Source organism: Condylura cristata, unplaced genomic scaffold, assembly GCF_000260355.1.
Source record: "Condylura cristata isolate star-nosed mole 26May11 unplaced genomic scaffold, ConCri1.0 scaffold00010, whole genome shotgun sequence".
Classification (NCBI taxonomy): domain Eukaryota; kingdom Metazoa; phylum Chordata; class Mammalia; order Eulipotyphla; family Talpidae; genus Condylura; species Condylura cristata.
In genome coordinates, this window is record NW_004567111.1 from 54,016,240 (window position 1) to 54,030,219 (window position 13,980).

Here is a 13,980-nt window from a genome sequence, read left to right on the forward strand (position 1 = left end):
TTGTGCATACAGAACTGGGGTATAGGCCAGAGGCTAAGGGGCGGTGAGACGCTTCACCAGAGACAGAGTGGGGAACAGAAGAGGCAGATCGACGAAGTACACTGCTGAGGGGAGCAGCGAACGGGCCAGGAGAGGTCTGCCACGCCATGTGGTCACCTCCGGGGCAGGGGGGAATCGAACTCATGCCGAAGTGGCTTTAGATTCTCAGTGCTGTGCTTTAACCCGCTGCGCCACCAGGGAGGGTCATGGTTAATTAATTTTAATTGAACTTTAAGTTGCAGAATCATAAATAATTTTCTTTCCTTCTTTATACTTTCTATTTCCCACAATGAATGGGTATCATTTAAAAAATCTGAATGCAAATTTATGTCTTATTAAAGGGAGAGAAAGTACCTTTTGAACATTTTTTAAAGATATACTTATGCATGCAAGAACTGGGGTGCAGGCCAGAGGTACATGGAGGTGAGAGGATTCACCAGAGACAGAATGAGAAGCTAAATAGGCAAATTGACTGACGCACATGGCTGAGAGGAGGAGCAAGAGAGAAGGGTGATGTCTGATGTACCATGTTGGCCAGTTCCCGTGACAGGGATGGAACTCATGCTGCAGTAGCTTTGGACAGCTCATACTCCTGGAGCCACCAGGGAGGCCCCCTTTGAACATTTTTGATAATCATATGCTCAGTACACTGTACCCTGGTAACGTTGGCAAAGACATACAGCTGTAGTCAAATGTTCATTCAGGAATATTTATTAAGTACTTACTAAATACCAAGTCCTTGATATGTATTGTGGATACAACGGTAGAGAAGATACTTGAGCACTGACTGAACTTCTGTAAGTTTATAATATAGTGGAAGTTAGAGTGTATTAATTTACTAGGGCTGCCATAACAAAGTGGCACAGACTAGATGGCTTTAAAAACCAGAATTTTATTTTCTCGTAATTATATGATCTAGAAGTCGAGATGCAACATGGCTGGTTTCTTCCAAAGACCCTCTTTTTGGCTTCTAGACAGCTATTTTCCTTCCATGTCATCACATCATTAGAATTGAGTATGTCTGTGTTCAAATTTCTTCTTTTCTTATTTTATACATTTTTATATCATTCTTCATTTATTTTTTTTTTTTTGCTTTCTCATCTTGGTTATAGTACCTGTGAAATTCCCACCACCAATTCACCCGTGCACCATCACCATAGTCCCTTGTGCTCTTCTTACTCCTGTTTTGATTATACTCCTCTATCCCTCCCTGCAGAATGGCTCAAACTGCTGAAAATGGAGCTTTCCATATGATCCAGCAATCCCACTCCGAGGTATCTACCCAAAGGACACAAAAATATCAATTCAAAAGGACACTTGCACCCTATGTTTATTGCAGCACTACTTACAATAAGTATGCTATGGTATTAAATTTCCTCTTTTATAAGGATGCCAGTCACATCAAATAATGACATCATTTGTACTTTATTACCTCTTGAAAGTTTTTAATCTCTAATACAGTGATGTTCTGAAGGGGCACATGTACAAGGAGCTAGAACTTCAACATATGAGTTTGGCACAACTTAGTTCATAACATAGAGGAAACAATTGTTCAGGAAGGACAGGAAAAGTTGAGATCAAAAGCTAAATATTATCATTGTCCTCCAAATACTATTGGTCATTTCTTGGGAATGGTGTTATATTTGTTTTTTAGTCTTCTTTTTCTTAATCGTGTCTTCTAGTGTGTGTATAGCTTTAGCATTTAACAGATTAATAGGAATGAAACACATTTTCATTTACTTGTGATGGAATGCAATTGACATTTTAAATTTATCTTCTTTTTAGAGAGTCAGAAAATGAATATTTATTCTTCGATGCCTGATATTACAAAATCATTCATTATATTTCAGAGAACAGATTGGCTTATGAGTTGATACCTGCTGAGTTCCCAGATGAACATATGTCATGATTATGAGGAAAACTCCATCTGATTCTAACTCTCCAGAGCTGTAAATAAACAGAGGTAAGGGGAATAAGCTCCGTCTAGGCTAACAACTTCTTTAAGATTTGTTTTCAGTATTTTTAAACTTCAGATGAATATTTCCTTATAGCAATCCTATTAGAATCTTCCTCGATAAGGCACTATCCACTTCCTATAAACTATATGTCTTTTGGTCTCAAATCCTTCATGGCATGTGATGGACTTTAAGTAAGTTCATTATATTTACTTAAAATATAATAAAAATAAAACAAATTTATGAGGCTAGATAGAACAGGAAAACATTTGTTGTATACATTCACATATACAACTCACAATCCCTTCATACAAAGAACAGGGAGGATTTTGCAATATCATTTGAAAAACAGTAGAAGTGTGATGTTGCTTAGTGCCTGAGGCCCTGGGCTCTAGTAGTAGAGGTACTACTTTCTATTTCTAGATCGTGAAGATGACATGAGCAAACTCCTTGTTACCCTTACAATAGTGGCTGGTGCATAGTGCTGTGTTCAGTATGTGAACACTGTGGTTAGACTTTGATCTCTCACCCCTGTCCTACAATGTGTTCAGACTTAAGTCTAGTTGGTTACCCAAGATCTGATTCAGAGTCAACAGTAACTGCCCTATGACAATTCTGAATACATCTATTGGTAACATTTTAATAAGCTAAGTACTTGACCCCTTAACTTTTTGAAGTTCAGCCTTTGGCTAGCTGATACTACATTCCAGTAGATATCCTTCATATCACTAGCAAAATTAAAATTTGTAACAACATTGGAAGTAAATTTCTTGATATTATTCCATGAACTTGTAAGTACTATGCATTCCCCTGATTCCTCCAAGGCACTTACAGTCCAGTCACTCTCACTGCCTGCTTCCTCTTTCTCGTGGGAAGCGTATGAGATCTGCTTTGTTCCCATCTTCATGGCTGTGTTGTTAATTTTTCCAGTTAGCTAGTCTCTTGATCCTATTCACTGATATCCCTCCTTGACTTCCAAATTGAATCCCAAACCCTGAGATCGTATTACTTTTATTCCTCTGCCTGGCCCCTGGTTAATAATTACATATAATTTACATTTTGTTAATTTGCCTGTATGAATAATTGCCTGAAAAATGTGTTTTTTTAAAATTTATGAACTTTGTCTCCCTGTTAGACTATAAGACCTTTGACAACAAAGCATCTGTCCTTGAGTTCTTTCGTAGTTTGTTCTAATGTTTTATCATATACACTAAATATTGCTTTTTGCTTAAGTCTTTTTATTACAATTTTTCCTTAATCTTGGTTATTGTTCACTACCCATAATCCAGCCTCCTTCATGCCTGGTCTCCTTATAATTAATGCATACAAGTAATGCACATAATTCCCTATCCTTTTATCCTCAAGTATCTTCTGATACCTGTTTTACTTTTCTCTATCTGCCAATCTGTTTAACTGTCATACCAGTGAAATTAAAGAGTTAGAATAATTCTCAGCATTTACAAAGAGAGAAAGTAGGCTAAGTGCTCCATTCCAGGTGGAAACAAGCTTTTTTTCTTTGTAGCCACCCTAGTATCCTCCCCCCTCCCACCACTATCAAATGAGTAATGTGTGGATATAACAACAAAAAGATCGGCACAGTTTTCTTTATCACATTTTCTCCTGTACTGTTCCCCTCTCTTTCCTCTTTCAAATATGCTCATTCTCCCTGTCTTTTTTTTCCTCAACTTTAAGATGATTTCTTATTAGTTTTAATAATCTCTAACTCTTAGCATAGACCTAGAACATAGTAAATGCTTAATATGAGTGTATTGAATAAATGAAATATCGAGCAAAGCTTTGTTCATGAAAGTAGGAGTGCTTATACTAGGCTCCTTTGTTTTCCAAAATCTTGGCTTTGCTTCTCTTTAAAGTATGAACCCTGGAGCTAGAATGGTGTGATTAATACCCAAGATCAGACTCTTATTAGCCATAGAGAAAGAACCAATTATCTCTCCAAAGCTAGTTTTTTCATATATAAAACCTCAGAGTTGTCAGGATTTTAATACTTAGACCTGTACTCAGTTTATAGTAAACAACTCAAGAAATTTAGCCATTATTTATTAAAATTTTAAAATGCATTTACTTATACAAGGAGACAAGGAAAATAATTGCCACATTGTCACCACCTGCATCTATCAGTTACTTAGGACTTGACTAAATTTTCTAAAAGCCATAGGTAATTCCTCTGTGAGCCTTGGACCTAGTTTTGGGGGCTGGGACAGAGAGCTTCTATCCACCTAGGTAACTGGTAATGTGAATATTACCTATTCATAATTAAATTTTTGAGTTAAAATTTTTACCCATTTAACCATTTTTAAGTGTATAGGTCAGTGATAGTAAAAAAAATTCACATTTTGCTGTAAGCATCACTTCTGCCCATCTTCAAGACTCTTCATCCTTCAAAACAGAAATTCTGCACCCATAAGCAACCTCATTCTTTTCTCACCCAAGACCCTGGCAACCACCATTCTACTTCCTGTCTCTATGGATTTGACTACACTGGGTCCCTTATTGTATAAGTAGAAAGGGAGTATTTGTCTTTCTGTGACTGGTTTATTTCACTTGGAATAATGTCCTTGAAGTTGATAAATGTTGTAGCATGTGTCAGAATTTCATTCCTTTTTAAAAGCATTCTATTGTTAGGTGGTTAGATGATTTTCCCTTTTTTAGCAACACTTCAAATGAAAGTCAAGTTCTGTCTTCAAATGTCCCAAAATTATTTGAGGCATGAAATACAAATGGGAGATTGCAAAATATATATAAGCCTAGTGCTCCAGAAATTTTACTACAAGTATGTTTTCCTACCTTGATCAGAAATACATATTTTAATATGCATTGAAGATTCATTTAGGAGCAAAAGAGAAGAGTTGTTCAAGTGTGTGGCATTGTTGTTGTGCTCTGGCTATGATTGCCACATCTCTGTCAATGTCTTCACTGACCATAAAAGGATAAAAGTATGCATTTCCTTGATAATAATGAGAATGAGTTGGCAAGTAATCTCTGAGCTTTGGGATGGGCAGAAAGGTGAAATGGAAGATGTTTTAACCTGCCAAGACTTGAGTTAAAGTCCTTAAAACTGTTTCTTTTCAAACAATTGCTAACATGATTAAATTGCAAAACTTAGTAAGAAAGTTTCTGGCATGTATTTTATTTCAGACAGCAAGTTATTAATGAGAAATCAGTGAGACCTCAGGAATGTGAAGAGCAAAATTACACATTATAATATTGGTAGTTTAAAATATATTTTTCATATGAATGAGGTTTTGGTAACAAGCCTAGAAACTTCATGGGGTATTGATGTTCCTTTTTTCTCAAAGGGAAAGAAATCTCAAATTGTATTTTATTTTATTACCCCAAGTGGAAGAAACATTTTTGCACTCATTATTTATACCCTGCCTCGTACAAACATTATTTGAGGCAATTGAGGGAATATTAAAAAATGTAATTTAAGTAATTTAGATATAAATTCTGCAGCTTATCTTTCATTAAATAGGCACCTTCTTGTTCTCTGGAACGATGAACAGAAATCGTAATGAAGAATGTAAACGCTTATGATGTGGGGAAGTAATTTGGTTGCTTCTTGGATGTGGTTGTGTTTTGTCTACCTGGAATTTGGTCAGTTCAGCTTTCTCTTGTAGTTAGGGGTTTCCTGGCATGTAAGTAAAGTAGCCATATGTTTGAGGTTTTCTGGAACAACTCCAGTTAAAGAATTCTTTCCTGTTGTTAGACCATGTGTCAGACCATGTGTCCTGTTTTTTTTTTTTTTTTTTTTTTTATGGAAAATGTGATCATCTTACCTGTATTCAGTATTTCCCTTCAAGGTACACAGAGGCCTCAGTCTCTGGGTTGGGCTCTATATTCATTCTGCCCATTCTATCAGATTTTACCTGACACTTCTGCATGACTGTGCATTCAGCCTGCCTTCTCCAATCATCCTAAGAAACCTTCATTCTCCCATATATTCCATCTAAATGTTATACTCTACCTAATATTTGATGGGATGTGATCTCATAGTGTTGTTATATGTGACTGAGTTCCCGCCACTAAATTGTATAGCCTGGGGGAAAGAAACACCACAATATCACCTGAATTTCTTTCATAACCTCCGTGATGCCTCATTCAGTGCTGGGCATACAGCAGTTAAAAAAAGAAAGGTTTGTTGAGTCTTTTGTGTAATTCAGGGCAGAAAACCCTTTGAAAAGGTCTCTACTTGAAATCTACAATGAACCTAAATATATTAGACTATCAGTTAAATCCTCACAAAATTCTTTGCAGAATTCAAATGTAGATTTTCAGCACCAGACTTCTGTTCTAAGGTATTTGATATACCTATTTCTCCAATAGCAAATATATACATAAGCTATATAATGTAAAGTATATATAAGGGGGAAAGGACTTAAAACCCAGTACTTGGATTTTCACATATATGCTAAGTGCAAAGGAAGGTCTACGATTGTTACATTGTCCAAAACAGCAGATAGAGAATTCCATTATTTCATTTCCTATTTAGACCTTCTTCTCTTTCTGTCGCCTCACTATGAGTGTCCTCCCAAGCCTTTATACACAGCTCTCTAAATACTGTCTTCATGAAAGTTGTTGACAAGGAGACACTATTGCCTCTAGGTGATACTATCAAATATATGCAAAGCAGCTTTTACCTGAATTTGAGCTAGTGATTCACAAGCAGGCAGGGTTTGTGAGATGTGGGGTCAAAATTAGGAAGTGGAAAGTTTGGCAAAACTAGGACAGCATTAGGAGTCAAGAGCCTTTCAAAAAACTTGTAATAGATGAGATGTAGTGGGTTGGGGTGGGGTTTGTGCATGTGTTTCATTGAAGGGTCCCCATGATTCTGATTCCAGGGAAGTTCAGTGCCAGACTCCTTAGACCAGTTCCTTATGGCACATCTTTACAGCCTCATGTCAACTTGCTGTCCAGCACCCACTTTCTCTCTCCAGTTGCCCGCCCCCTTATTTCAGTATTAACACTCTCTTTTTTCCAAGGAACTAGAATGTTCAAGAGAATTTAATTGGCAGCATTCATGCATTTAATGTGGTCTATTTATAAATTGTTTAAGTTATTAGCTTTTTCTCATTAGGTTATAAATTTGCTCTGAGGTGTTTAAAATGTTTAAAATAAAATCTGACTGTATTAAATCTACAAATGCAGTTTAAAATGTTTAAGGGAATTTAATTACCCAAGTATATTAAATGTATAAAGCAGGAAAAAAAGTGGTCCTCTTACTAGGACCATATATTTTATGGATTTAAACCTGATTAACTAAGTTTCTCTAACCTAGTTAACCAAATACTAATCAAATATAAATGAGGGAATTATTCTTAATTTGTATGATAAAATTAATTTGTATGATAAAATTTAAACTCAAGAAAAGCTAAATTCTTAATTTTGTGACTTTAAAAAATGAAGATGTATAAGTGATTTTTTTCTACTCCTGTTTTTTTCTGTTCAAGACTTAAAACAAAAAAAGACCTAAAGATAATTAACTCTTTGATAATATAAAAAGATAGGCTCTAAACGTTTTTAAACTTAAAAGACAGTTTATTCTCCATAGTCCTGAAGTGTCTGGAATATAAATGACTTACAAAGCTTTCTAATACTAGTAAAATAATCATTAGCACATTAAAAATTTCCTGTTAAATGTGAAGTTCCTTCAACCATCAGGCTTGAATATAGAACATATTTGTAACTACAAAATTGAACTTCAGATATCTGCAGCCCCCACCCAGACTAACAGGGAACTCATGACTTTCCGCAAGACCCCACCAGTACCCACTAGGGTTGGCAGGCTGGCAGCAGCTTTGTGACATTCTGTGAGACCCCACCAATACCCACCCAGACTAGTGAGATCCCATAACCATTTCAGGAAAGATGTCAGAGCAAGCAGAGGCCTCTAGAGACAGTGCCACCCACTCAATCCAGCAGAGATGTTGTGACCTTCCACAAGATCCAGCTACCACCTGCACGACTAGCAGAGGCCTGGCAACCTTCTGCAGTATACTGCCAGAGCCTGTATGGACCTACAAAGGCCTTGTTACCGCTCAGGAGATACCCACCAGTACCAGTACAGACTGGTGAGATCCCTGATCCACTTTATGGCCTCGCTGAGGACCCTTCTAACTACTAACCCAAATAGGTGAGACCCCTGGCCAGTAGAGAGTAGGAAGAGCAGAGGAGCCACACCCAGAAGGAAGCTGGCCTCCAAAACTAATAGTGGATAGGAGGAAAAAAACAACAAATTGCAATGAGCCCTTAAGTGAATAGTACAGCACAGAAAGAGAGAACAAATCTTCAGACCCCCAAGTCACAGACATAGAAGTTATGTTCCCCCATCAGACACAGAGTTTAGAATGAAAATGTTGAAGAAATCAAAGAAATGGAGAAAACTCAGAAAGACAAATGAATGTGCTTGGAAATACAATCAAGGAACTGGAGACAGAAAATGAGGCTCTAAATAAAATAAAAATGGAATTTTGGAACTCCAAATTCAGGAGAAAGTCACAGAAATAGGGGCCTCCTTGGAGGCACAAGGGGTTAAATCTTAGCACTACAAAGTTATCACCAGAGAATGCAGCACAAGGTCAATCCTTGGCCTGGGAGATGACCCACATACGGTGTGGTGCGGCAGACCTCTCCTGTCTCCCCCACTGCCCCCCTCAACAGTATATATCAATCAGTCTACTTGTTCTGCTCCCCACTCTGGCTATGGTGAATCCTCTCACTGCACCCCCCCTCCCATACCTCTGGTCTCCACACCAGCTCTTGTATACATAAATAACTAAGAATGAATCTTTTAAAAAATGAAAAAAAAAAAGAAAGTCACAGAAATAGAATACATGAAATGGAACAACATGCCAGTGTAATTGAAGATGCAAATGTACAAAGAACCCAGGTGGTGTAAAGGGAGAAATGAAATTTAAAAAAATGAATAAATACTTTGAAAACTATCCAACACCATGAGAAAAGGTGACATAAGAATACTGAGAAGACCAGGGGTGAAGAGAGAAAGGAATGGAAAATAGACTTAAAGAAATAAGGGAGGAAAACTTCCCAAATATAGAGAAGGTAATAAATATACAAATCCAGGAAGCTAAAAGAACCCCAATATACATATATAACAAGCTGGACTGCAAGATATATGATAGTGAAATTTCTAAAAATTCAGGATAAAGAAAGAATACTGAAGCTCTCAAGGGGGAGAAAGCAGAAAACATAGAGCTTTCTAGTGCTAGTAAGCCGATCAGTAGCACTTTAAAAATTGCCAGTTAAATGCAAATTTCTTTCAACCAATGGCATGGCCCAGCTCTTATGGGAATCAGTATGGAGATGTCTCAAAACATTAAAATTGGACCTGCCACTTGATCCAATAATTCCACTCCTAAGCTTCTATACATAAAATTTAAAAACACTGATTCGAAAGGAAACTTGCAGTCGCAGATCTAATGCAACACTACTTGGTACAGCTTAATTATAGCAACAATCAAAGTTAATCTTAGAACAGATGCGTGGGTCAACAAGATGTGGTATATATATATAATGGAATACTACTCAGGGATCAAAAAACATAAAATCATGACATTGCAGCAACATGGATGGAGCTTGAAGAGATAATGCTAAGTGCAATAAGTCAGAAGAAGAAAGACAAATACTATATAGTATCACTAATATGTGGAATATAAAGTAACAAAGTTTAAAAACTAACTCTTGATAGCTGCCTATAGAACTGAAGCACCAGGAAGTGGGTGGGGTAGGCAGAAATAAGGACAAAGAAGGAAGAAAGCAAATTTATCTGTGGTAGGCCCTCCCTGGTGGCACAGCGGGTTTAAACACAGCACTAAGAAGCTAAAGCCACTTCCACATGAGTTCAATTCCCGCCTGCCCAGGAGGTGATCACATGGTGTGGCAGACCTCTCCTGACCCACCCACTGCTCCCCTCAGCAGTGTACTTCATCGATCTGCCTGTTCTGCTCCCCACTCTGTCTCTGGTGAAGCCTCTTGCCGCCCCTAAACCTCTGGCCTGTACCTGTACCCCAGTTCTGTATGCACAAATAAGTAAATCTTTAAAAAAAAATTATCTGTGATAGAGGACTATGGGTGCAGGATGATGGTAATACCTGATAGGGTGCCCCAATATTACCGCAATTAAAAAATTAAATAATTCATTTTAATTTGAAGCAAGCAAACAAAATGAAGTGCAATTTGCTCACTTGGTTTATAAATGATCTGTGCTAATCCAAGCCTATTACTAAGTAAAGTACAGAGACACTTCAAGAGCTAGGGGGAAAAATTAGACATATCACTTCCATCTCCACCCCCAACTTAGTTTCTTTTCTAGTGGGAAATCCAAATCAAATAAATTGAGACCCAGAACATTCAAACACAAAGCCTAGTGTGTTCACTATTGGGAAATCTGAAACTATATGCTGTCCTTTTTTCACTTTTGCATTTGTGTACCTCTGTACACAAATAAATATATAAGCCTTAAATTAGATTACTATACTACTAGTGTACTATGCTGGATCTGTGCCACTCAAGAACTTCTTTTGTGCATGCTCGTCTCACACCTCAGTGATTGTATAGTAGCAAATGTCTCTACCATAGCTTAATAGATAATCCCACACAACAGCTGCCCTACACTTTTATTTGTTTGGAGACTTTTACTATTCATGTATTTGTTGATGGGAAAATTCCATTGAATATAGTTTAATCAGAGAGTAGCCTGTGATTGCAGGGAAATTGTAAAATATAGAACAAACAATAAAAATCTACCACATACAAATACCTATAGGTGTGATTCAATATGTGTCAGGATTTTCTTGTAATTATAAAACCAAAATAAGATTCAGAATAAGTTGGTCACTTGGATGCTAAAGCTAATATAATATTCACCTCAGAATTAAAATTTTGTTTTTTTTTTAAAGATTTATTTATTTATTCTTACAGAACTGGGGTACAGGCCAGAAGTGCAGGAGTGGTGAGAGGCTTCACCAGAGACAGAGTGAGGAGCAGAACAAGTAGATCCACGAAGTACACTGCTAAGGGGAGCCACAGGCGGGTCAGAAGGGGTCTGCAACATCTTGTGGATCACCTATGGGGGCAGGGATCGAGCTCACACTGAAGTGGCTGTGGCTAGCTGCGTCCTAACCCATTGCACCACCAGGGAGGGCCTAAAGTTTTGTTTTTTATTTAATCAGCACCTTTGTCTTTTGGTTGCCTTTATTACAGGCTTATTTGTTTAATACTATAAAATAAGCTGTCCTAATAAAAAAAAAGACCTTTTATTTTTTCTATTTTATACTTTGGTTTTTTCCATTAGAGTTTATTTTTTAGAAAGGATTCCCACTAAGGAAAATTTAAAAGTCAACTAACTGATTTACCCCAAGCTACAGCCTAGTTTTCCTCAGTTCTTTCCCTATTTATCTTTTGTAGCACTTATGTAAACATATACGCACCTTATGTGCCGCTATCACCAACATTTCATTTTCCTAAGGAAACATGGTACTTCCACTCTCTTCAATGATCTGTAAAGGCCCCCTGTATACTACTAAATTCAATGTTTGGGGCTTGACTTTCCCGATAGAAATAATCTGACTTTGCCCAAATACCTTCTTTTTTCCTAGTCACCCACACATGTCCTCTAGTCTGGAAAAGGTAACTGTGGTGTTTCACCCCATTTTCTTATCTCCTATCCTTGACAGTTATTGTTAATCCCTCTACATTGAGCCACAACCACTCTATTAGAGTTGCTGTGTGAAATGAAGTCCATTTACCATCCAGTTCTTTCCTGCACCCTGGTGTGCTCTGCTTCTTGTTTCACTATGTCCTTAGATCTGAGACTTTCCCCCTAATTCCTCCTTATTCTTCACAGTGCATATACCCATAAACCTTTTATTAACTTCCTGAGTTCATGATGATCTCTTCTTCCCACAGGTTTATAATTTGATTTTGCTTAATAACTTTCTTTGTTCTATGGTCTACCCACCAGGGTCATGAACTTCTGTATTTCTTCACACATTTGTGATGACTGTAGGGATCTATTCTTGAAGGTGGAAAGAGTTTTTAACTGCATTTATTAGCCCAAAATCCAGCTCACTTCTTTCTGTCACAGAATTTGTAGTTTTAATTAAATCACTTAAACATTTATAGTCTCATTTTTTTTTTGGGGGGGGGGGCTTTGTTTAACAATAGAGTTGTCATTGATAGAATGGCCTGCCTCGTTTTGACTCTTACTAAAGTCATATTGGATGAAGCAATGATTATCAAGTTGTTCCTGTTTAGAAGCTCTATTTTATTAACCTATCCAGAATTGACATGTTGTAGGAATCTGACTCATGATAATACAGCTCACTGAATGATTCTCCTTGCTTCTTTTCTTCATTTTCTCCCTAGGTGCTCTCTCTAATCCCAAGGTTTCAAGTGCTTTTTTTTTTTTTTAAAGATTTGTTTATTTGTACATACAGAACTGAGATACAGGCCAGAGGCTCAGGGGCAGTGAGAGGCTTCACCAGACACAGATTGGGGAGTAGAACTGGCTGATCAACGAAGTACACTGCTGAGGGGAGCAGTGGGCGGGTCAGGAGAGGTCTGCCATGTGGTCACCTCCGGGGCAGGCGGGAATCGAACTCATGGGAAGTGGCCTTATCTTCTCAGTGTAGTGCTTTAATCCGCTGCGCCACCAGGGAGGGCCCTCAAATGCTTTCAATACACCAGAGACCAGAAAATGGCCAGGGCTATTCAGACCTCTACTAAGCTTCATTACCATACATATCTAAATGGGCACTTCGCATTTCCCCTGGCAAATCTCACATGAATCTCACATTTATTCAAACTGAACCAATAGAATAGAATCTCTATGCCCAGCAACAGGTAATCTATCCTTCCTTCATCCTCACTCATTTTAATGAATGAATGGCACTTCTTTCACCCAATACCCAAGTTCAAATCCTGAAATCACTCCTTTCATTCCTGAAGTCTATTACCAAATTCTAGTAATATCATCTTCAAAACCATTACAAACCTTTCCCCTTCTGTCTACTGCCTTCACTTTTCCAAGTTACCATTATTCCTTGTCTGGACTACTGCAAAATTCTCCTATCTGAATCTCTCTATTTAATGAATCCTCTAATCCATAATTTACTTAACTACAAGAGGGTTCTTTTAAAAATCTCATCCTCTCTAATCTTGTCCTTATGCTTTGTACTCAAAATAAATCCTAACTACCTCCCAGTGATCTCTCAGGTCCTTTGTGATCTATCCCTGCCTGCCTCTCCAGATTAGTTTCATGTCCTTTCCTACTTTCCATCCCTTCCAATCTGTAAGACCTTTCAGATCTTCAGTTTCACAACTGTTTACTACCTTCTGCCTTTACTCCATTGTTTTGTTAACACCTAGCCACACTTAAAATCTCAGAAAATCTCTTCCTAATCTAGTGTAATATAGCCCTTTGCACAAAATGCAATTACGTTTTTATTTGTGTGACTGTTATTTGTCTCTCCTCTAGGGTGTAATGTGAGGGCACTGCTTACTACTGACTTAGCTAACTTACCACTTACCTGCCACATAGTAGGTCTTCAATAAATATTTGATGGTTGAATACATGAATACTCACTTATTGACTATATCATCATCAGTATCCAAGTTATTTCTTCTTCTGGGACTTGCAATGCCCAATCAAAGGAAAACTTCACAAGCATGAGCAATAAGAACCAAGAGATTTGCATGGTGTTAGTAGAAACTTTGTTCCATGAAACTTACCTCTTGTCTCACATGAGCATCCCTCTCGATTGATTAGTGCTAGACAACCATTACCAGTTTCTTTCCTCCCAGTTCTGTCCTTCTAATAGGTCCTAGTGATTATAATTGTGTTGCTTTAGACAGTCAGACTACACAACCATTGATTGAATAATAGAATTGCTCTACTACTAATAAGAATAGTCAACAACCACAAACATTTATAACATACTCTGTGATT

General features: G+C 37.5%; 1 long non-coding RNA gene across 1 annotated transcript in view; it reads left to right on the forward strand.

Moving 5' to 3' along the window:
• Positions 1-1,956, forward strand: part of LOC105853472 — a 29,575-nt gene extending 27,619 nt beyond the window's left edge. Inside the window, exon 3 of the long non-coding RNA XR_001145316.1 lies at positions 1,890-1,956. This is a non-coding gene — a long non-coding RNA (uncharacterized LOC105853472). The remainder of the gene's footprint in view (positions 1-1,889) is intronic.
• Positions 1,957-13,980: the final 12,024 nt, after the last annotated feature.